Source organism: Leiobunum rupestre, chromosome 1 (assembly GCF_980474605.1).
Source record: "Leiobunum rupestre chromosome 1, qqLeiRupe1.1.hap1, whole genome shotgun sequence".
Taxonomy (NCBI): Eukaryota; Metazoa; Arthropoda; class Arachnida; order Opiliones; family Sclerosomatidae; genus Leiobunum; species Leiobunum rupestre.
Window position 1 is genome coordinate 83,729,255 of NC_143384.1, and position 22,273 is coordinate 83,751,527.

Consider the following 22,273-nt stretch of genomic DNA (forward strand, 5'->3'; position numbering starts at 1 on the left):
ATGTTTTGGGGGTTCCATTGACCTGATGAAAAATTTTCATAAGATAAAGTTACTGGACTGATGGAAGCTTCAGTGTTTTCAGAGCGAAGTCTTAATTGCATATTCTAAGTTTTTTTAAAAACAAGTTTATTTCTAAAAATGAAAAGGACATGTTTTATCGGGGGCAAACTTTTTCCGTGTGAATGGAGAAATGATAATTAAAGAGTTAGCTATTTACGATACGGAAACGGAGAAGCATAACGTCTGGACCTTTAAACCACCATATCCATATTCCAGTCTTACGGAAGACGATAAATGGCATTGTAGATGGTTGTATTGGAACATTTGTGATCTCCGTTGGGACGACGGACAGGAAGACTACAACAGCCTAGGAGCCATCGCGAATTATATAAAAGAACAAGGGTTAAAGTTTTTTTTGGAAAGGTTTAGTAAAGGCCAAAGTTTTATCGGATTTCATAGGAGTTAACGTCAAGAACGTCGAGGATTTAGACTGTCCTACCATTCTTTGTATAAGTGCTCCTAAACATTGTCATTTTCACCGTGACCCTAATAATTTCGCCGTTGTGAAATCTCACAAAATCGCTGTGTGGTACCGAAAAATCGTGTGTAAGAAAATATAAGTCGTTTTAAGATTATTTTTGCTACTTTTTCATCACATTGGTTTTACGTTATGTCTGTTTTCTAAAATTACGTTTCTTAAATAGCGTAACGTATTAAAGTTGAATAAAGAGTTTTTCATTTTATTTTAATTTTAGTGTTTTTATAATATCTTTCTGACTACATGTGTATTGTTTAACTTCTTTCATTTTTAAAAATGAAATTGCTTGATTTAAATAAAGCGTGAAAATTATTAGTTTCGAAATGATATTTACAAATCTTATCCAATCTAAAGTCCATCGTTCGGGTATTAGTAAGTATTTCATACAAACTAACTTAATTAAGTATTTTTAGAAGTGAAGAGAAAACACATTGTGAAAAACCAAATGAAAAGAGACTTTAAACGGTTTTAAAAATCTTAATATATATATTTAAAAAATCCAACGTTTCGGCAGTGTAGCATATGAAAGTATTAAGTTTCAAAAAGTGCATTTAAATTGAAGTGAGGCCTATTTTGGGATTCCCCTTGTTCCTCCTTCTTTCATCTCAGCATGTTTCCCCTTTTATCATGGTTTCTCTCCAAAAAATAGCCAAAAATCTTAAATCAGTAGGTCTCGATCCTATTTATCACCCACCGCCCAAATTGTCAGCTTTATTATGTAATAACAAAGAACCAACAAGGCCATCATTTATAAAATCTCCCGTGTTTGTGGTGATTATTACATGGGGGGGGGGGGCAATGCCGTAGCCCATTTCATCAAAGGCGTAAAGAGCCCCAAAATTATAAACAACCCGTACAATAATTCTCCCCCTTAGCGAACACCTTCGTGTTTTTGGTGCCATAATGCTAGATGGGACTCAATAGACATACTAGCTCAACCCAAAATTACATAAAACTCATTTCAATGTACGCGAATCCATCGAAATTTAAAAAAATAAATCTGCGCGATGTTTAAACCGTGACGATGGTTCCCTTTAACGTAGCCACGTTTTCTCCACTTTTTAAAACGTGTTTATGGTCCTCACCCTCTCACACACACACACACACACAACAAACCAATTCATCCTCTCGCAGAATCCACCATTCCGACATAAAAGCCTCGAGCGCGAACGAAGATATCGAGCCCATATAACACTTCTACGGGGGTCGACTCGCCTTTGAGAAAAAACGCTCGCGGCTAAAGAACAGTAGCCTCCACTATATGTATGCATAAATATTTTTTCGTCCCAAAGTTTTACCATCGTACTGTCAGACTTGTAAAAATCCCATGAAGAAGGAGGAACAGTTCCTCCGAAACGTTCGATTTTTTAAATAAATATATTGTGAATTTTAAAAACGGTTAAAGTCTCTTTTCACTAAGTATTTTTAAATATTTGAATATCGGAATTGTATTTCGTTGCGTTAAAAGTAGAGTTTAGATGTATAGTCGTTTTAAGAAATACTCGTGATATAGGTTCAAGTGCCAAGCATATTTAAGTACTACAATGATATTAAAATAAAGTTTAAAAATATTTCCATTCTACGTTACTTTAACAAAGAATATTCTATGACGTCAAAACACACAAATCCATGTTTCAAAGTCAAATTAACCGCGCAAAACACTTAAATCTATGTTTTCATTTGATTTTTAAATTAACCGCGACGCGCCCCCAGACCGCGCCCCCCCGAGAAATCCGCGCCCCAGACCGCGTCTCCCCAGGGGAAATCAGGGCACGCGCGCAAGACGGCGAGGTGGGGAGGGCTTCGTATATCAACATATTGTGTTCAGGCCAACTTGTTCACTATGCTATATTGTTTTACTAGTCACTATATAATGTCTGAGTTTTACGCGCACTGTGATTTTCGCAACTTACCATTAATATATTAGCATCTCTGTATATTGTATATAAACAAGGTATTTCACAAGGCGTCGGTTAACGCCTTGCAGTTACATTAACATCGCTGCAAAATATCGCGCTAATCATTCAATCAATCAGCTAAACCACATATCGTGATGACTACATGTAAGTCGTTCCGGCTTCGTAGGTATGTCTCTTAAATAAATAACTAAATAAATAAATAAATCTAACCGTCATAAAAACATTTGTAACTACACATAGGGCACTTTCATTACTTGAAACTTCAGATTAGTTAGATTGTCTCGCTAATTAATCCACTGAATATTTTAGTATCCCGTTTTTGTGAATAATTCCAAGCCGAGTTAGTTTTTGTTTGAAGTTACGAGCAGACCTGTTTCAATAAAGTATTAAAACGGAATTTATTTTTCCTGTGTGACAGAGAAAAGATTCGTTCATACCAAAAAAGGTAACGTCGTCCATCGTAAGTTAATACGAACTTGCCTTATTGTCGAAAACGTATACCGTTAAATTGTTAAAGCTTTTAAAAGTTGGTTTCCGCTAGGGCAAAAAGGACATACCGGCGACGTCGACGCAAATACTTCCCGGAGCTCATCGGTTTTCCCCTTTCGATAATAACTCGTGGAGGTTTAAGATAATAATATGTAATGACTAAAGTAGCTAAACGCTAATAGTAAGTTTTGACTAACGTAGTTTAATGATAATAGTAAGTAATGACTAAACGCAATATTTAACCATGGTTAATTTAAACTAGTAAATAGTAATTAATATACTATAGAGACAGATACTTCATGGTTTAAAATAAACTTTTATTAAAAAGAATATTGGGGAAGCTTTTTCGAGCCCACTCGTTCCTTTTCAACCCAGATAGAAATGGCTAAAAAATCCAAATACAAACAGATAGAACGCGTAAAAAGTCATAACCTGGGCGGTGCGCGTAATCGGATAATACAGAAATATAAATTACTTGATCAAAACGTTTTACGAATAATTTTGAGAGCTTTATCTAGTGCATAAAAGTTAACCATCCCCGACCTCAAAGGTGGAATCGCGCTTAGCTAGAGGACCCGATATGTTCGCGAATTCCGACAACGACCATATTTTCAAACTATGTTTTTTACATTTTTTATTTCTTTCTTTTATTTTGTTTAATTATATATATATTTAAAATTGAAGCTGAAACAAATTTTAAAATGACTTTGGTTTCCCATAAGACATGCTACCCTCCCCACCTCGCCGTCTTGCGCGCGTGCCCTGATTTCCCCTGGGGAGACGCGGTCTGGGGCGCGGATTTCTCGGGGGGGCGCGGTCTGGGGGCGCGTCGCGGTTAATTTAAAAATCAAATGAAAACATAGATTTAAGTGTTTTGCGCGGTTAATTTGACTTTGAAACATGGATTTGTGTGTTTTGACGTCATAGAATATTCTTTGTTAAAGTAACGTAGAATGGAAATATTTTTAAACTTTATTTTAATATCATTGTAGTACTTAAATATGCTTGGCACTTGAACCTATATCACGAGTATTTCTTAAAACGACTATACATCTAAACTCTACTTTTAACGCAACGAAATACAATTCCGATATTCAAATATTTAAAAATACTTAGTGAAAAGAGACTTTAACCGTTTTTAAAATTCACAATATATTTATTTAAAAAATCGAACGTTTCGGAGGAACTGTTCCTCCTTCTTCATGGGATTTTTACAAGTCTGACAGTACGATGGTAAAACTTTGGGACGAAAAAATATTTATGCATACATATAGTGGAGGCTACTGTTCTTTAGCCGCGAGCGTTTTTTCTCAAAGGCGAGTCGACCCCCGTAGAAGTGTTATATGGGCTCGATATCTTCGTTCGCGCTCGAGGCTTTTATGTCGGAATGGTGGATTCTGCGAGAGGATGAATTGGTTTGTTGTGTGTGTGTGTGTGTGTGAGAGGGTGAGGACCATAAACACGTTTTAAAAAGTGGAGAAAACGTGGCTACGTTAAAGGGAACCATCGTCACGGTTTAAACATCGCGCAGATTTATTTTTTTAAATTTCGATGGATTCGCGTACATTGAAATGAGTTTTATGTAATTTTGGGTTGAGCTAGTATGTCTATTGAGTCCCATCTAGCATTATGGCACCAAAAACACGAAGGTGTTCGCTAAGGGGGAGAATTATTGTACGGGTTGTTTATAATTTTGGGGCTCTTTACGCCTTTGATGAAATGGGCTACGGCATTGCCCCCCCCCCCCATGTAATAATCACCACAAACACGGGAGATTTTATAAATGATGGCCTTGTTGGTTCTTTGTTATTACATAATAAAGCTGACAATTTGGGCGGTGGGTGATAAATAGGATCGAGACCTACTGATTTAAGATTTTTGGCTATTTTTTGGAGAGAAACCATGATAAAAGGGGAAACATGCTGAGATGAAAGAAGGAGGAACAAGGGGAATCCCAAAATAGGCCTCACTTCAATTTAAATGCACTTTTTGAAACTTAATACTTTCATATGCTACACTGCCGAAACGTTGGATTTTTTAAATATATATATTAAGATTTTTAAAACCGTTTAAAGTCTCTTTTCATTTGGTTTTTCACAATGTGTTTTCTCTTCACTTCTAAAAATACTTAATTAAGTTAGTTTGTATGAAATACTTACTAATACCCGAACGATGGACTTTAGATTGGATAAGATTTGTAAATATCATTTCGAAACTAATAATTTTCACGCTTTATTTAAATCAAGCAATTTCATTTTTAAAAATGAAAGAAGTTAAACAATACACATGTAGTCAGAAAGATATTATAAAAACACTAAAATTAAAATAAAATGAAAAACTCTTTATTCAACTTTAATACGTTACGCTATTTAAGAAACGTAATTTTAGAAAACAGACATAACGTAAAACCAATGTGATGAAAAAGTAGCAAAAATAATCTTAAAACGACTTATATTTTCTTACACACGATTTTTCGGTACCACACAGCGATTTTGTGAGATTTCACAACGGCGAAATTATTAGGGTCACGGTGAAAATGACAATGTTTAGGAGCACTTATACAAAGAATGGTAGGACAGTCTAAATCCTCGACGTTCTTGACGTTAACTCCTATGAAATCCGATAAAACTTTGGCCTTTACTAAACCTTTCCAAAAAAAACTTTAACCCTTGTTCTTTTATATAATTCGCGATGGCTCCTAGGCTGTTGTAGTCTTCCTGTCCGTCGTCCCAACGGAGATCACAAATGTTCCAATACAACCATCTACAATGCCATTTATCGTCTTCCGTAAGACTGGAATATGGATATGGTGGTTTAAAGGTCCAGACGTTATGCTTCTCCGTTTCCGTATCGTAAATAGCTAACTCTTTAATTATCATTTCTCCATTCACACGGAAAAAGTTTGCCCCCGATAAAACATGTCCTTTTCATTTTTAGAAATAAACTTGTTTTTAAAAAAACTTAGAATATGCAATTAAGACTTCGCTCTGAAAACACTGAAGCTTCCATCAGTCCAGTAACTTTATCTTATGAAAATTTTTCATCAGGTCAATGGAACCCCCAAAACATTTTCTACGTTATTAGTACTTTGCACAGCTATTCTGACTTGAACCGGGTTTTTTAATGCTTGTTGAATTGAATGGATAAATTACTTCAGTTTTTATATAAAGGATATCGGTTGGATAGAAAAAAATCTTATTCAAAAGCTGAAGTATATTTTATTATATAACACCATCAATTAAAAACCACTTTGCCCAAGTCTGATAAGCTGAGTTTACTCGCTTCTTCAAATGTATTGAAATCCATATCGTTATAAATAATAAAACATAATTAATATAAAAAGTTCAGAAATGCTTATTTTATTTCGTTTAACAGCTTTCATTTTTAAAAATGTTATTGCTTGACTTAAATAAAGCGTGAAAAAACAATTGCTAAGACTAAATTTCTAACTCTAATAACTTGTAAATCAATTATACAATTATCTATTCATAAGTGTTAGAGACTTTATTACAGTGAAATTAAAACATGTAGAAATGTATATGAAATAAATTTAAGAAAACTCAAACATTTGACCGACATACCTTTTCTGGTTTAAATCAACAATTTTATTATTCTTTCTTTTCATTTTTTTGTACAACCATTTGTTTTTATATAGATAACCTGAGGACGGCTATAATATGAACATATACCAAAAAAATCGGGAATTAAACACAAACAACCTTAAGTTTACTATTTTTATATTCACACGTCCTCAATTATGCAAATTTTATATTAACATTTCTACTATACATATTTCATAATTAATTTTTACATAAATAATTATTTTTTATATAAAATCGTACAATTCTATCAGAACTTAAACCGTAAGATTCAGGCATATAATTTCCAAAAACACAAACTACATTTGGAGTACTAATATTTATACTCACACAATTATATTTCGTACTAACAATTTCACCATCTTTTAAACTTTCAAATACTGCCAAGTGTTCGTCGCATATTTTTATACTTCTCAAGGTGTTAAAGAAAAAGTGGTTCACACCAGAGCAAACTTTTTTCAATTGAAAAAGCATTTCACTCCCCGAAACTGTCACTTGCTGACAATGTACAAAGTCGGGGTTACGGGATTTCAAGTAATTTAACATCCACGATTTTCCTTCATTTCCATCTTTTCCTATTACAAATATTATTTTTCGGTCTGAGAGAATTAAATGTTCCAATAAACTTTTCTGCCATGGTCTAAGTTCTATATCTTTGTTTATTCGTTTAGGGGTTTTCATTTGTTCCACCCAAGCACTTGTCAAATTTCCAAAAAGATGCGATGGTAGTCCCGATCGAGCAACGGCTTCTGCGCGGACTCGTTGTTTATCAATTTCCGCTTCTACTTTACCCAAGTTTACTTTGTGAGGGCTTAGACTGCACCGTCTAATATGCCGACTCAGTTGTGATTTAAACGATTTATTGCATGTTGTACACGATGTACGTTTACATTTATGGGTTCTTAATCTATAGCCACGTATTCGTTTCTCGCAACTTGGACACTGAATATATTTGTTTCGACCCATTTGGATTATATTCGAAGAAGACAAACACATACGTTTTACTCGAACCGAGTCTATTCATAAACTGTTCTCGATTTTTGAGGGATCTCCGTATATAAAGTATAAAATGTGGGTTCTGAGGGTAGAAATAATATCAGCCCTATTTTGATTTTCTTCCAAGTTAAGTGTTTCAGATAACGTTTACTTATTCAGCACCTTCATTTGATATAACCCTGTATCTTCCAACAATTCAGTTTTATGTTATGTATAATTCCCTTATTCATTACATCATTCCAAATTTAGCCCAATTCATTCACTGACGTTGGTCTTCTGAAATGGATATTCCAATAAAAACCTTTTCTTATATCTTCGCTTCTGTTTAATCGGAATATTGTCAATATAAAAAACATCATATGCTTTATTTAAATATAAAGAATAAACACTGGTTGGGTTAAGGCTAGAGTGAAATGGAATAATTAAGTAAATAGACATAAATTTTAGATCGCCTTTCCTCCAAAATATCTAATAGCGCTAGTACATTCTCGATAAATATACAAGTTCTTGTGAATAAGAGACGTTTTTTATCAAATAATCATAGACAAAAAACTAAATAACGATAAATAATGTACAATTAATTTATTAAATAACGAGAAAATGTCTTAAGGTAATAAAAAATAAAACAAGCGATTAATTAATCATTAAAAATATAATATTATCAATTTGATGATTGTTTCAGGATATCGATTATGATCAATGTTTGTACTAGAGTGATCATACCCAAAATGAGGTTAAATGAAATAATTAAGTAAACAAGCATAAATTTTAGATCGCCTTTCATCCAAAATATCTAATAGCTCTAGTACATTCTAGATAATTATACAAGTTCTTGGAAATAAGAGACTTTTTTCAAAGATAAGCAAATTTTAAAGCTTATTGTCATTGGTTCCATAATAAAAACCGCATTGTAACGTAATAATGGTTACATCTATCTGTAAACTTATCAAGATAAGAAATGGTATATCACTATATAACGATCATTGATAATAAATTTCTAATCGTAAAACGCTAAACAAGGTTATTTTTTTTTTACTGTTTTGGTATTTATATTGTCAACACACACACTCAAATTTGCTATATTATATTTATGGTATGTACTTGAGACAATAATGGTATTTAAAATAGCTTAATATAGAAGTAAACACATTACGTAAAGCATATAAAGCATAATTATTTATATAGCTTATTAATTAACTATTAATAAGGTTATTTTTTTACTTTATAAAAATTAATTATGCAGAGAGTTCTTAGTTAAAGAAGATTCGAATGCGACTGTGGGGTGTGGTGGGGTGGGAAGTCGCGTTGATGGAAATATTGTTTCTGTTTGTACCGTCAAAGAGAAAAAAAAGTAAGTTTCTATTTTATTATATTTACCAAGGAGAATTATTATCCTCCTTGGTGGAACCACTCTACGGCCTCTCATTGGCTGAAGGTTCAAAACGAACTGGCGACAAGCTCGGCCGTCGGCGGCAGCATTCTAGATACATATGAGATTTCGATGGCCAAGAGGAAATAAAAAAGTACTGGCAACTTTTATTAGTGAAGTTGGCGTTGCGTGACGGAGACCGGCCGTTGAACATTTTATAGAAAAACCTATTGAAATACGCCAAAATAATATTATATCGCACAGCCATTTCCTCTTTAAAAATTCTAGAGCATCTACACACGATAAGATAGTTCTTGGAAATAAGAGACTTTTTTCAAAGATAAGCAAATTTTAAAGCTTATTGTCATTGGTTCCATAACAAAAACCGCATTGTAACGTAATAATGGTTACCTCTATCTGTAAACTTATCAAGATAAGAAATGGTATATCACTATATAACGATCATTGATAATAAATTTCTAATCGAAAAACGCTAAACAAGGTTATTTTTTTTTACTGTTTTGGTATTTATATTGTCAATACACACCCTCAAATTTGCTATATTATATTTATGGTATGTACTTGAGCCCAATAATGGTATTTAAAATAGCTTAATATAGAAGTAAACACATTACGTAAAGCATATAAAGCATAATTATTTATATATCTTATTAATTAACTATTAATAAGGTTATTTTTTTACTTTATAAAAATTAATTATGCAGAGAGTTCTTAGTTAAAGAAGATTCGAATGCGACTGTGGGGTGTGGTGGGGTGGGAAGTCGCTGTCCCTCGTATGTCAGACGATACTGCGGCTAGACACTACAAATACGTGAGTTAGAACTTTTAATTAAATTATTTATACAAGTTGCAGAAGGTAGTTCGTTTCAACCCTTTAAAATGTCGAATTAATTACAATTATATAGATAAATTACGATTTAAACGGATTATATATCATATCGGATTAGTCGTAATCATGTAAACAAAAGTTCTAAATTAAATTTAAATAACTTTTCCTTATTAATTATATTCTAGGGTTCGCCAGCGATAAATAAATTATAGCAATAAATTTAAGGAGTTTAGGGATGAGTGGAACAAATTACGGCTCTTCGTTTTTCCAATTGCAATTCGGATGTACCCTAAAATGGACCCAAATGGACCAAATGTACCCTAAAAACGACCAAAGTCACCATTTTCGCCCCTATGTACCCCATTTCGGACCAAATGTACCCCAAACTGGACCTTTTAGCTTTATTGTAATGTTAAACGCCCATAGAGATCCCCCTAAAAAGAATAATAAACTGGCGGTCCAATTTTGGGTACATTAATTATTTCGGAGAGATAAAACTAATTCTGGCAAACTGCTGCGATTTATAGTGAATGGGAAAAAAAAGCCAATTTCTAGCGATTGGGAGCAATAATAAAACCTTATAATTTGTATACACTCTGCTCTTTTTTTCCAAAACACTTTTACCGATGACCACCCGCTATTTTACGGTACCCTTTTACAACCCTTAGGGGCCCGAAAGTGTTTGAAAGTGTTTGTCGGCGAAAACCCATTGAACTATTTATTACCAACTCGAAAGACAGGTGCCAGACATTCACTATGACGGGTAGGCTGTTTGCATAACATCGTGTCAGTCCACACCGCCTGCCGAATAGGGGCAGATAACCTATTGACCTAAAATGGGTTAACACCTGGGTTTTATGGGTTATAACATCGTAAATCATCTAACCTTTTGACCTAAAATGGGGGTGCCTCCAGCTATTAACTATGACGGGCCGGCTGTTTGCATAACATCGTGTCACCACCATAGGGGGAGATAACCTGTTGACCTATAATGGGTTAGCACCTGGGTTTTATGGGTTATAACATCGTAAATCATCTAACCTTTTGACCTAAAATGGGGTGCCTCCAGCTATTAACTATGACGGGCCGGCTGTTTGCATAACATCATGTCACCGCCATAGGGGCAGATAACCTATTGACCTATAATGGGTTAGCACCTGGGTTTTATGGGTTATAACATCGTAAATCAGCTAACCTTTTGACCTAAAATGGGGTGCCTCCAGCTATTAACTATGACGGGCCGGCTGTTTGCATAACATCGTGTCACCACCATAGGGGCAGATAACCTATTGACCTAACATAGTAAATCAACCTCGTAAAACAGCTAACCTTTTGACCCCGCCGAAAATGTACGCAAAATGGGGGCCCTATAGGGGCCTGTTTCACCCTCTTTTAACGGCTGTTTGCATCGTGTCCATAGGGGCAGATAACCTATTGACCTCGTAAATCAGCTAACCTTTTGACCCCGCCGAATATTGCCGCAAAAGGGGGGCCCCTATAGGGGCCCGTTTCACCCGCCCGCAGGTGCCCCTTATCGGCATACGCACTCCCTTATCTCTCCCGGCCGTCGCACGCGCTTCTTCTTTATATGTTATTCCAGTGTATCGCTATGAATAATAATATTGATCAAAATACTTCACATCGCGATGGTGGTATAGTGGTGAGCATAGCTGCCTTCCGAGCAGTTGACCCAGGGTCGATTCCCGGCCATCGTAAGCGCTTTTTCTTTATATGTTATTCCAGTGTATCGCTATGAATAATAATATTTGTAACGTTAGTTCACATCGTGATAGTGGTACAGTGGTGCGCATAGCTGCCTTCCAAGCAGTTGACCCGGGTTCGATTCCCGGCCATCGCACGCGCTTCTTCTTTATATGTTATTCCAGTGTATCGCTATGAATAATAATATTTGTAACGTGATATCACCTCGGTATAGTGGTGAGCGTAGCTGCCTTCCACGCAGTTGACCTGCGTTCGATTTCCTGCCATCGCACGCGCTTCTTCTTTATATGTTATTCCAGTGTATCGCTATAAATAATAATATTTATCAAGATATATCACATCGCGATGGTGGTATAGTGGTGAGCATAGCTGCCTTCCAAGCAGTTGACCCGGGTTCGATTCCCGGCCATCGCACGCGCTTCTTCTTTATATGTTATTCCAGTGTATCGCTATGAATAATAATATTTGTAACGTTATTTCACCTCGTGATAGTGCTATAGTGGTGCGCATAGCTGCCTTCCAAGCAGTTGACCCGGGTTCGATTCCCGGCAATCGCACGCGCTTCTTCTTTATATGTTATTCCAGTGTATCGCTATGAATAATAATATTTATCAACATAAATCACATCGCGATGGTGGTATAGTGGTGAGCATAGTTGCCTTCCAAGCAGTTGACCCGGGTTCGATTCCCGGCCATCGCACGCGCTTCTTCTTTATATGTTATTCCAGTGTATCGCTATGAATAATAATATTTATCAAGATACTTCACATCGCGATGGTAGTATAGTGGTGAGCGTAGCTGCCTTCCAAAAATTTGACCCGAGTTCGATTCCCGGCCATAGCACGCGCTTCTTCTTTATATGTTATTCCAGTGTATCGCTATAAATAATAATATTTATCAAGATATTTCACATCGCGATGGTGGTATAGTGGTGAGCATAACTGCCTTCCAAGCAGTTGACGCGAGGTCGATTCCCGGCCGTCGCACGCGCTTCTTCTTTATATGTTATTCCAGTGTATCGCTATGAATAATAATATTGATCAAAATACTTCACATCGCGATGGTGGTATAGTGGTGAGCATAGCTGCCTTCCGAGCAGTTGACCCAGGGTCGATTCCCGGCCATTGTAAGCGCTTTTTCTTTATATGTTATTCCAGTGTATCGCTATGAATAATAATATTTGTAACGTTATTTCACCTCGTGATAGTGGTATAGTGGTGCGCATAGCTGCCTTCCAAGCAGTTGACCCGGGTTCGATTCCCGGCCATCGCACGCGCTTCTTCTTTATATGTTATTCCAGTGTATCGCTATGAATAATAATATTTATCAAGATACTTCACATCGCGATGGTAGTATAGTGGTGAGCATAACTGCCTTCCAAGCAGTTGATGCGAGGTCGATTCCCGGCCGTCGCACGCGCTTCTTCTTTATATGTTATTCCAGTGTATCGCTATGAATAATAATATTGATCAAGATACTTCACATCGCGATGGTGGTATAGTGGTGAGCATAGGTGCCTTCCGAGCAGTTGACCCAGGGTCGATTCCCGGCCATCGTAAGCGCTTTTTCTTTATATTTTATTCCAGTGTATCGCTATGAATAATAATATTTATCAAGATACTTCACATCGCGATGGTGGTATAGTGGAGAGCATAGCTGCCTGCCAAGCAGTTGACCCGGGTTCGATTCCCGGCCAGCGCACGCGCTTCTTCTTTATATGTTATTCCAGTGTATCGCTATGAATAATAATATTGATCAACACATTTCACATCGCGATGGTGGTATAGTGGTGAGCATAGTTGCCTTCCAAGCAGTTGACCCGGGTTCGATTCCCGGCCATCGCACGCGCTTCTTCTTTATGTGTTATTCCAGTGTATCGCTATGAATAATAATATTTATCAACATATATCACATCGCGATGGTGGTATAGTGGTGAGCATAGTTGCCTTCCAAGCAGTTGACCCGGTTTCGATTCCCGGCCATCGCACGCGCTTCTTCTTTATATGTTATTCCAGTGTATCGCTATGAATAATAATATTTATCAAGTTACTTCACATCGCGATGGTGGTATAGTGGTGAGCATAGCTGCCTTCCAAGCAGTTGACCCGGGTTCGATTCCCGGCCATCGCACGCGCTTCTTCTTTATATGTTATTCCAGTGTATCGCTATGAATAATAATATTTATCAACATAAATCACATCGCGATGGTGGTATAGTGGTGAGCATAGTTGCCTTCCAAGCAGTTGACCCGGGTTCGATTCCCGGCCATCGCACGCGCTTCTTCTTTATATGTTATTCCAGTGTATCGCTATGAATAATAATATTTATCAAGATACTTCACATCGCGATGGTAGTATAGTGGTGAGCGTAGCTGCCTTCCAAAAATTTGACCCGAGTTCGATTCCCGGCCATAGCACGCGCTTCTTCTTTATATGTTATTCCAGTGTATCGCTATAAATAATAATATTTATCAAAATACTTCACATCGCGATGGTGGTATAGTGGTGAGCATAGCTGCCTTCCGAGCAGTTGACCCAGGGTCGATTCCCGGCCATCGTAAGCGCTTTTTCTTTATATGTTATTCCAGTGTATCGCTATGAATAATAATATTGATCAAGATACTTCACATCGCGATGGTGGTATAGTGGTGAGCATAGCTGCCTTCCGAGCAGTTGACCCAGGGTCGATTCCCGGCCATCGTAAGCGCCTTTTCTTTATATGTTATTCCAGTGTATCGCTATGAATAATAATATTTGTAACGTTATTTCACCTCGTGATAGTGGTATAGTGGTGCGCATAGCTGCCTTCCAAGCAGTTGACCCGGGTTCGATTCCCGGCCATCGCACGCGCTTCTTCTTTATATGTTATTCCAGTGTATCGCTATGAATAATAATATTTATCAACATAAATCACATCGCGATGGTGGTATAGTGGTGAGCATAGTTGCCTTCCAAGCAGTTGACCGGGTTCGATTCCCGGCCATCGCACGCGCTTCTTCTTTATATGTTATTCCAGTGTATCGCTATGAATAATAATATTTATCAAGATACTTCACATCGCGATGGTAGTATAGTGGTGAGCGTAGCTGCCTTCCAAAACTTTGACCCGAGTTCGATTCCCGGCCATAGCACGCGCTTCTTCTTTATATGTTATTCCAGTGTATCGCTATAAATAATAATATTTATCAAGATATTTCACATCGCGATGGTGGTATAGTGGTGAGCATAACTGCCTTCCAAGCAGTTGACGCGAGGTCGATTCCCGGCCGTCGCACGCGCTTCTTCTTTATATGTTATTCCAGTGTATCGCTATGAATAATAATATTGATCAAAATACTTCACATCGCGATGGTGGTATAGTGGTGAGCATAGCTGCCTTCCGAGCAGTTGACCCAGGGTCGATTCCCGGCCATCGTAAGCGCTTTTTCTTTATATGTTATTCCAGTGTATCGCTATGAATAATAATATTTGTAACGTTAGTTCACCTCGTGATAGTGGTACAGTGGTGCGCATAGCTGCCTTCCAAGCAGTTGACCCGGGTTCGATTCCCGGCCATCGCACGCGCTTCTTCTTTATATGTTATTCCAGTGTATCGCTATGAATAATAATATTTGTAACGTTATATCACCTCGGTATAGTGGTGAGCGTAGCTGCCTTCCACGCAGTTGACCTGCGTTCGATTTCCTGCCATCGCACGCGCTTCTTCTTTATATGTTATTCCAGTGTATCGCTATAAATAATAATATTTATCAAGATATATCACATCGCGATGGTGGTATAGTTGTGAGCATAGCTGCCTTCCAAGCAGTTGACCCGGGTTCGATTCCCGGCCATCGCACGCGCTTCTTCTTTATATGTTATTCCAGTGTATCGCTATGAATAATAATATTTGTAACGTTATTTCACCTCGTGATAGTGCTATAGTGGTGCGCATAGCTGCCTTCCAAGCAGTTGACCCGGGTTCGATTCCCGGCAATCGCACGCGCTTCTTCTTTATATGTTATTCCAGTGTATCGCTATGAATAATAATATTTATCAACATAAATCACATCGCGATGGTGGTATAGTGGTGAGCATAGTTGCCTTCCAAGCAGTTGACCCGGGTTCGATTCCCGGCCATCGCACGCGCTTCTTCTTTATATGTTATTCCAGTGTATCGCTATGAATAATAATATTTATCAAGATACTTCACATCGCGATGGTAGTATAGTGGTGAGCGTAGCTGCCTTCCAAAAATTTGACCCGAGTTCGATTCCCGGCCATAGCACGCGCTTCTTCTTTATATGTTATTCCAGTGTATCGCTATAAATAATAATATTTATCAAGATATTTCACATCGCGATGGTGGTATAGTGGTGAGCATAACTGCCTTCCAAGCAGTTGACGCGAGGTCGATTCCCGGCCGTCGCACGCGCTTCTTCTTTATATGTTATTCCAGTGTATCGCTATGAATAATAATATTGATCAAAATACTTCACATCGCGATGGTGGTATAGTGGTGAGCATAGCTGCCTTCCGAGCAGTTGACCCAGGGTCGATTCCCGGCCATTGTAAGCGCTTTTTCTTTATATGTTATTCCAGTGTATCGCTATGAATAATAATATTTGTAACGTTATTTCACCTCGTGATAGTGGTATAGTGGTGCGCATAGCTGCCTTCCAAGCAGTTGACCCGGGTTCGATTCCCGGCCATCGCACGCGCTTCTTCTTTATATGTTATTCCAGTGTATCGCTATGAATAATAATATTTATCAAGATACTTCACATCGCGATGGTAGTATAGTGGTGAGCGTAGCTGCCTTCCAAAAATTTGACCCGAGTTCGATTCCCGGCCATAGCACGCGCTTCTTCTTTATATGTTATTCCAGTGTATCGCTATAAATAATAATATTTATCAAGATATTTCACATCGCGATGGTGGTATAGTGGTGAGCATAACTGCCTTCCAAGCAGTTGACCCAGGGTCGATTCCCGGCCATCGTAAGCGCTTTTTCTTTATATGTTATTCCAGTGTATCGCTATGAATAATAATATTTGTAACTTTATTTCACCTCGTGATAGTGGTACAGTGGTGCGCATAGCTGCCTTCCAAGCAGTTGACCCGGGTTCGATTCCCGGCCATCGCACGCGCTTCTTCTTTATATGTTATTCCAGTGTATCGCTATGAATAATAATATTTGTAACGTTATATCACCTCGGTATAGTGGTGAGCGTAGCTGCCTTCCACGCAGTTGACCTGCGTTCGATTTCCTGCCATCGCACGCGCTTCTTCTTTATATGTTATTCCAGTGTATCGCTATAAATAATAATATTTATCAAGATATATCACATCGCGATGGTGGTATAGTGGTGAGCATAGCTGCCTTCCAAGCAGTTGACCCGGGTTCGATTCCCGGCCATCGCACGCGCTTCTTCTTTATATGTTATTCCAGTGTATCGCTATGAATAATAATATTTGTAACGTTATTTCACCTCGTGATAGTGGTATAGTGGTGCGCATAGCTGCCTTCCAAGCAGTTGACCCGGGTTCGATTCCCGGCCATCGCACGCGCTTCTTCTTTATATGTTATTCCAGTGTATCGCTATGAATAATAATATTTATCAACATAAATCACATCGCGATGGTGGTATAGTGGTGAGCAAAGTTGCCTTCCAAGCAGTTGACGCGGGTTCGATTCCCGGCCATCGCACGCGCTTCTTCTTTATATGTTATTCCAGTGTATCGCTATGAATAATAATATTTATCAAGATACTTCACATCGCGATGGTAGTATAGTGGTGAGCGTAGCTGCCTTCCAAAAATTTGACCCGAGTTCGATTCCCGGCCATAGCACGCGCTTCTTCTTTATATGTTATTCCAGTGTATCGCTATAAATAATAATATTTATCAAGATATTTCACATCGCGATGGTGGTATAGTGGTGAGCATAACTGCCTTCCAAGCAGTTGACGCGAGGTCGATTCCCGGCCGTCGCACGCGTTTCTTCTTTATATGTTATTCCAGTGTATCGCTATGAATAATAATATTTGTAACGTTATATCACCTCGGTATAGTGGTGAGCGTAGCTGCCTTCCACGCAGTTGACCTGCGTTCGATTTCCTGCCATCGCACGCGCTTCTTCTTTATATGTTATTCCAGTGTATCGCTATGAATAATAATATTGATCAAAATACTTCACATCGCGATGGTGGTATAGTGGTGAGCATAGCTGCCTTCCGAGCAGTTGACCCAGGGTCGATTCCCGGCCATCGTAAGCGCTTTTTCTTTATATGTTATTCCAGTGTATCGCTATGAATAATAATATTTGTAACGTTATTTCACCTCGTGATAGTGGTATAGTGGTGCGCATAGCTGCCTTCCAAGCAGTTGACCCGGGTTCGATTCCCGGCCATCGCACGCGCTTCTTCTTTATATGTTATTCCAGTGTATCGCTATGAATAATAATATTTGTAACGTTATATCACCTCGGTATAGTGGTGAGCGTAGCTGCCTTCCACGCAGTTGACCTGCGTTCGATTTCCTGCCATCGCACGCGCTTCTTCTTTATATGTTATTCCAGTGTATCGCTATAAATAATAATATTTATCAAGATATATCACATCGCGATGGTGGTATAGTGGTGAGCATAGCTGCCTTCCAAGCAGTTGACCCGGGTTCGATTCCCGGCCATCGCACGCGCTTCTTCTTTATATGTTATTCCAGTGTATCGCTATGAATAATAATATTTGTAACGTTATTTCACCTCGTGATAGTGGTATAGTGGTGCGCATAGCTGCTTTCCAAGCAGTTGACCCGGGTTCGATTCCCGGCCATCGCACGCGCTTCTTCTTTATATGTTATTCCAGTGTATCGCTATGAATAATAATATTTATCAAGATACTTCACATCGCGATGGTAGTATAGTGGTGAGCGTAGCTGCCTTCCAAAAATTTGACCCGATCTCGATTCCCGGCCATAGCACGCGCTTCTTCTTTATATGTTATTCCAGTGTATCGCTATAAATAATAATATTTATCAAGATATTTCACATCGCGATGGTGGTATAGTGGTGAGCATAACTGCCTTCCAAGCAGTTGACGCGAGGTCGATTCCCGGCCGTCGCACGCGCTTCTTCTTTATATGTTATTCCAGTGTATCGCTATGAATAATAATATTGATCAAAATACTTCACATCGCGATGGTGGTATAGTGGTGAGCATAGCTGCCTTCCGAGCAGTTGACCCAGGGTCGATTCCCGGCCATCGTAAGCGCTTTTTCTTTATATGTTATTCCAGTGTATCGCTATGAATAATAATATTTGTAACTTTATTTCACCTCGTGATAGTGGTACAGTGGTGCGCATAGCTGCCTTCCAAGCAGTTGACCCGGGTTCGATTCCCGGCCATCGCACGCGCTTCTTCTTTATATGTTATTCCAGTGTATCGCTATGAATAATAATATTTGTAACGTTATATCACCTCGGTATAGTGGTGAGCGTAGCTGCCTTCCACGCAGTTGACCTGCGTTCGATTTCCTGAAATCGCACGCGCTTCTTCTTTATATGTTATTCCAGTGTATCGCTATAAATAATAATATTTATCAAGATATATCACATCGCGATGGTGGTATAGTGGTGAGCATAGCTGCCTTCCAAGCAGTTGACCCGGGTTCGATTCCCGGCCATCGCACGCGCTTCTTCTTTATATGTTATTCCAGTGTATCGCTATGAATAATAATATTTGTAACGTTATTTCACCTCGTGATAGTGGTATAGTGGTGCGCATAGCTGCCTTCCAAGCAGTTGACCCGGGTTCGATTCCCGGCCATCGCACGCGCTTCTTCTTTATATGTTATTCCAGTGTATCGCTATGAATAATAATATTTATCAACATAAATCACATCGCGATGGTGGTATAGTGGTGAGCAAAGTTGCCTTCCAAGCAGTTGACGCGGGTTCGATTCCCGGCCATCGCACGCGCTTCTTCTTTATATGTTATTCCAGTGTATCGCTATGAATAATAATATTTATCAAGATACTTCACATCGCGATCTTAGTATAGTGGTGAGCGTAGCTGCCTTCCAAAAATTTGACCCGAGTTCGATTCCCGGCCATAGCACGCGCTTCTTCTTTATATGTTATTCCAGTGTATCGCTATAAATAATAATATTTATCAAGATATTTCACATCGCGATGGTGGTATAGTGGTGAGCATAACTGCCTTCCAAGCAGTTGACGCGAGGTCGATTCCCGGCCGTCGCACGCGTTTCTTCTTTATATGTTATTCCAGTGTATCGCTATGAATAATAATATTTGTAACGTTATATCACCTCGGTATAGTGGTGAGCGTAGCTGCCTTCCACGCAGTTGACCTGCGTTCGATTTCCTGCCATCGCACGCGCTTCTTCTTTATATGTTATTCCAGTGTATCGCTATGAATAATAATATTGATCAAAATACTTCACATCGCGATGGTGGTATAGTGGTGAGCATAGCTGCCTTCCGAGCAGTTGACCCAGGGTCGATTCCCGGCCATCGTAAGCGCTTTTTCTTTATATGTTATTCCAGTGTATCGCTATGAATAATAATATTTGTAACGTTATTTCACCTCGTGATAGTGGTATAGTGGTGCGCATAGCTGCCTTCCAAGCAGTTGACCCGGGTTCGATTCCCGGCCATCGCACGCGCTTCTTCTTTATATGTTATTCCAGTGTATCGCTATGAATAATAATATTTGTAACGTTATATCACCTCGGTATAGTGGTGAGCGTAGCTGCCTTCCACGCAGTTGACCTGCGTTCGATTTCCTGCCATCGCACGCGCTTCTTCTTTATATGTTATTCCAGTGTATCGCTATAAATAATAATATTTATCAAGATATATCACATCGCGATGGTGGTATAGTGGTGAGCATAGCTGCCTTCCAAGCAGTTGACCCGGGTTCGATTCCCGGCCATCGCACGCGCTTCTTCTTTATATGTTATTCCAGTGTATCGCTATGAATAATAATATTTGTAACGTTATTTCACCTCGTGATAGTGGTATAGTGGTGCGCATAGCTGCTTTCCAAGCAGTTGACCCGGGTTCGATTCCCGGCCATCGCACGCGCTTCTTCTTTATATGTTATTCCAGTGTATCGCTATGAATAATAATATTTGTAACGTTATATCACCTCGTGATAGTGGTATAGTGGTGAGCGTAGCTGCCTTCCACGCAGTTGACCTGCGTTCGATTTCCTGCCATCGCACGCGCTTCTTCTTTATATGTTATTCCAGTGTATCGCTATAAATAATAATATTTATCAAGATATATCACATCGCGATGGTGGTATGGTGGTGAGCATAGCTGCCTTCCAAGCAGTTGACCCGGGTTCGATTCCCGGCCATCGCACGCGCTTCTTCTTTATATGTTATTCCAGTGTATCGCTATGAATAATAATATTTATCAAGATACTTCACATCGCGATGGTGGTATATTGGTGAGCATAGGTGCCTTCCACGCAGTTGACCTGCGTTCGATTCCCTGCCATCGCACGCGCTTCTTCTTTATATGTTATTCCAGTGTATCGCTATAAATAATAATATTTATCAAGGTATTTCACATCGCGACGGTGGTTTAGTGGTGAACAAAGCTGCCTTCCAAGCAGTTGACCCGGGTTCGATTCCCGGCCAGCGCACGCGCTTCTTCTTTATATGTTATTCCAGTGTATCGCTATAAATAATAATATTTGTAACGTTATTTCACCTCGTGATAGTGGTATAGTGGTGAGCATAGCTGCCTTCCAAGCAGTTGACCCGGGTTCGATTCCCGGTTATCGCACGCGCTTCTTCTTTATATGTTATTCCAGTGTATCGCTATAAATAATAATATTTATCAAGATATATCACATCGCGATGGTGGTATAGTGGTGAGCATAGCTGCCTTCCAAGCAGTTGACCCGGGTTCGATTCCCGGTCATCGCACGCGCTTCTTCTTTATATTTTATTCCAGTGTATCGCTATGAATAATAATATTTATCAAGATACTTCACATCGCGATGGTGGTATATTGGTGAGCATAGGTGCCTTCCACGCAGTTGACCTGCGTTCGATTCCCTGCCATCGCACGCGCTTCTTCTTTATATGTTATTCCAGTGTATCGCTATAAATAATAATATTTATCAAGGTATTTCACATCGCGACTGTGGTTTAGTGGTGAACAAAGCTGCCCTCCAAGCAGTTGACCCGGGTTCGATTCCCGGCCAGCGCACGCGCTTCTTCTTTATATGTTATTCCAGTGTATCGCTATAAATAATAATATTTGTAACGTTATTTCACCTCGTGATAGTGGTATAGTGGTGAGCATAGCTGCCTTCCAAGCAGTTGACCCGGGTTCGATTCCCGGTTATCGCACGCGATTCTTTGTTGTATGTTATTCCAGTGTATCGCTATGAATAATAATATTTATCAACATATTTCACATCGCGATGGTGGTATAGTGGTGAGCATAGCTGCCTTCCAAGCTGTTGACCCGGGTTCGATTCCCGGCCATCGCACGCGCTTCTTCTTTATATGTTATTCCAGTGTATCGCTATGAATAATAATATTGATCAAGCTACTTCACATCGTGATGGTGGTATAGTGGTGAGCATAGCTGCCTGCCAAGCAGTTGACCCGGGTTCGATTCCCGGCCAGCGCACGCGCTTCTTCTTTATATGTTATTCCAGTGTATCGCTATGAATAATAATATTGATCAAGATACTTCACATCGCGATGGTGGTATAGTGGTGAGCATAGCTGCCTTCCGAGCAGTTGACCCAGTGTCGATTCCCGGCCA

The 22,273-nt window shown here is 38.9% G+C and overlaps 13 non-coding genes across 13 annotated transcripts; all 13 read left to right on the forward strand.

The window, feature by feature from the left end:
• Positions 1 to 11,824: 11,824 nt before the first annotated feature.
• On the forward strand, positions 11,825 to 11,896 carry TRNAG-UCC (transfer RNA glycine (anticodon UCC)). Its single transcript has one exon. It is a non-coding gene; the product is annotated as a tRNA-Gly (tRNA).
• Positions 11,897 to 12,110: 214 nt separating this feature from the next.
• On the forward strand, positions 12,111 to 12,182 carry TRNAG-UCC (transfer RNA glycine (anticodon UCC)). Its single transcript has one exon. It is a non-coding gene; the product is annotated as a tRNA-Gly (tRNA).
• A 1,072-nt stretch (positions 12,183 to 13,254) lies between these two features.
• On the forward strand, positions 13,255 to 13,326 carry TRNAG-UCC (transfer RNA glycine (anticodon UCC)). Its single transcript has one exon. It is a non-coding gene; the product is annotated as a tRNA-Gly (tRNA).
• Positions 13,327 to 13,540: 214 nt separating this feature from the next.
• TRNAG-UCC (transfer RNA glycine (anticodon UCC)) lies at positions 13,541 to 13,612 on the forward strand. Its single transcript has one exon. It is a non-coding gene; the product is annotated as a tRNA-Gly (tRNA).
• Positions 13,613 to 13,683: 71 nt separating this feature from the next.
• Positions 13,684 to 13,755, forward strand: TRNAG-UCC (transfer RNA glycine (anticodon UCC)). The gene has a single exon. It is a non-coding gene; the product is annotated as a tRNA-Gly (tRNA).
• A 1,778-nt stretch (positions 13,756 to 15,533) lies between these two features.
• TRNAG-UCC (transfer RNA glycine (anticodon UCC)) lies at positions 15,534 to 15,605 on the forward strand. Its single transcript has one exon. It is a non-coding gene; the product is annotated as a tRNA-Gly (tRNA).
• A 1,207-nt stretch (positions 15,606 to 16,812) lies between these two features.
• TRNAG-UCC (transfer RNA glycine (anticodon UCC)) lies at positions 16,813 to 16,884 on the forward strand. The gene has a single exon. It is a non-coding gene; the product is annotated as a tRNA-Gly (tRNA).
• A 1,199-nt stretch (positions 16,885 to 18,083) lies between these two features.
• TRNAG-UCC (transfer RNA glycine (anticodon UCC)) lies at positions 18,084 to 18,155 on the forward strand. Its single transcript has one exon. It is a non-coding gene; the product is annotated as a tRNA-Gly (tRNA).
• A 921-nt stretch (positions 18,156 to 19,076) lies between these two features.
• Positions 19,077 to 19,148, forward strand: TRNAG-UCC (transfer RNA glycine (anticodon UCC)). The gene has a single exon. It is a non-coding gene; the product is annotated as a tRNA-Gly (tRNA).
• A 1,199-nt stretch (positions 19,149 to 20,347) lies between these two features.
• Positions 20,348 to 20,419, forward strand: TRNAG-UCC (transfer RNA glycine (anticodon UCC)). Its single transcript has one exon. It is a non-coding gene; the product is annotated as a tRNA-Gly (tRNA).
• A 929-nt stretch (positions 20,420 to 21,348) lies between these two features.
• Positions 21,349 to 21,420, forward strand: TRNAG-UCC (transfer RNA glycine (anticodon UCC)). Its single transcript has one exon. It is a non-coding gene; the product is annotated as a tRNA-Gly (tRNA).
• Positions 21,421 to 21,920: 500 nt separating this feature from the next.
• Positions 21,921 to 21,992, forward strand: TRNAG-UCC (transfer RNA glycine (anticodon UCC)). The gene has a single exon. It is a non-coding gene; the product is annotated as a tRNA-Gly (tRNA).
• Positions 21,993 to 22,063: 71 nt separating this feature from the next.
• Positions 22,064 to 22,137, forward strand: TRNAG-GCC (transfer RNA glycine (anticodon GCC)). Its single transcript has one exon. It is a non-coding gene; the product is annotated as a tRNA-Gly (tRNA).
• The last annotated feature ends 136 nt before the right edge of the window (positions 22,138 to 22,273 follow it).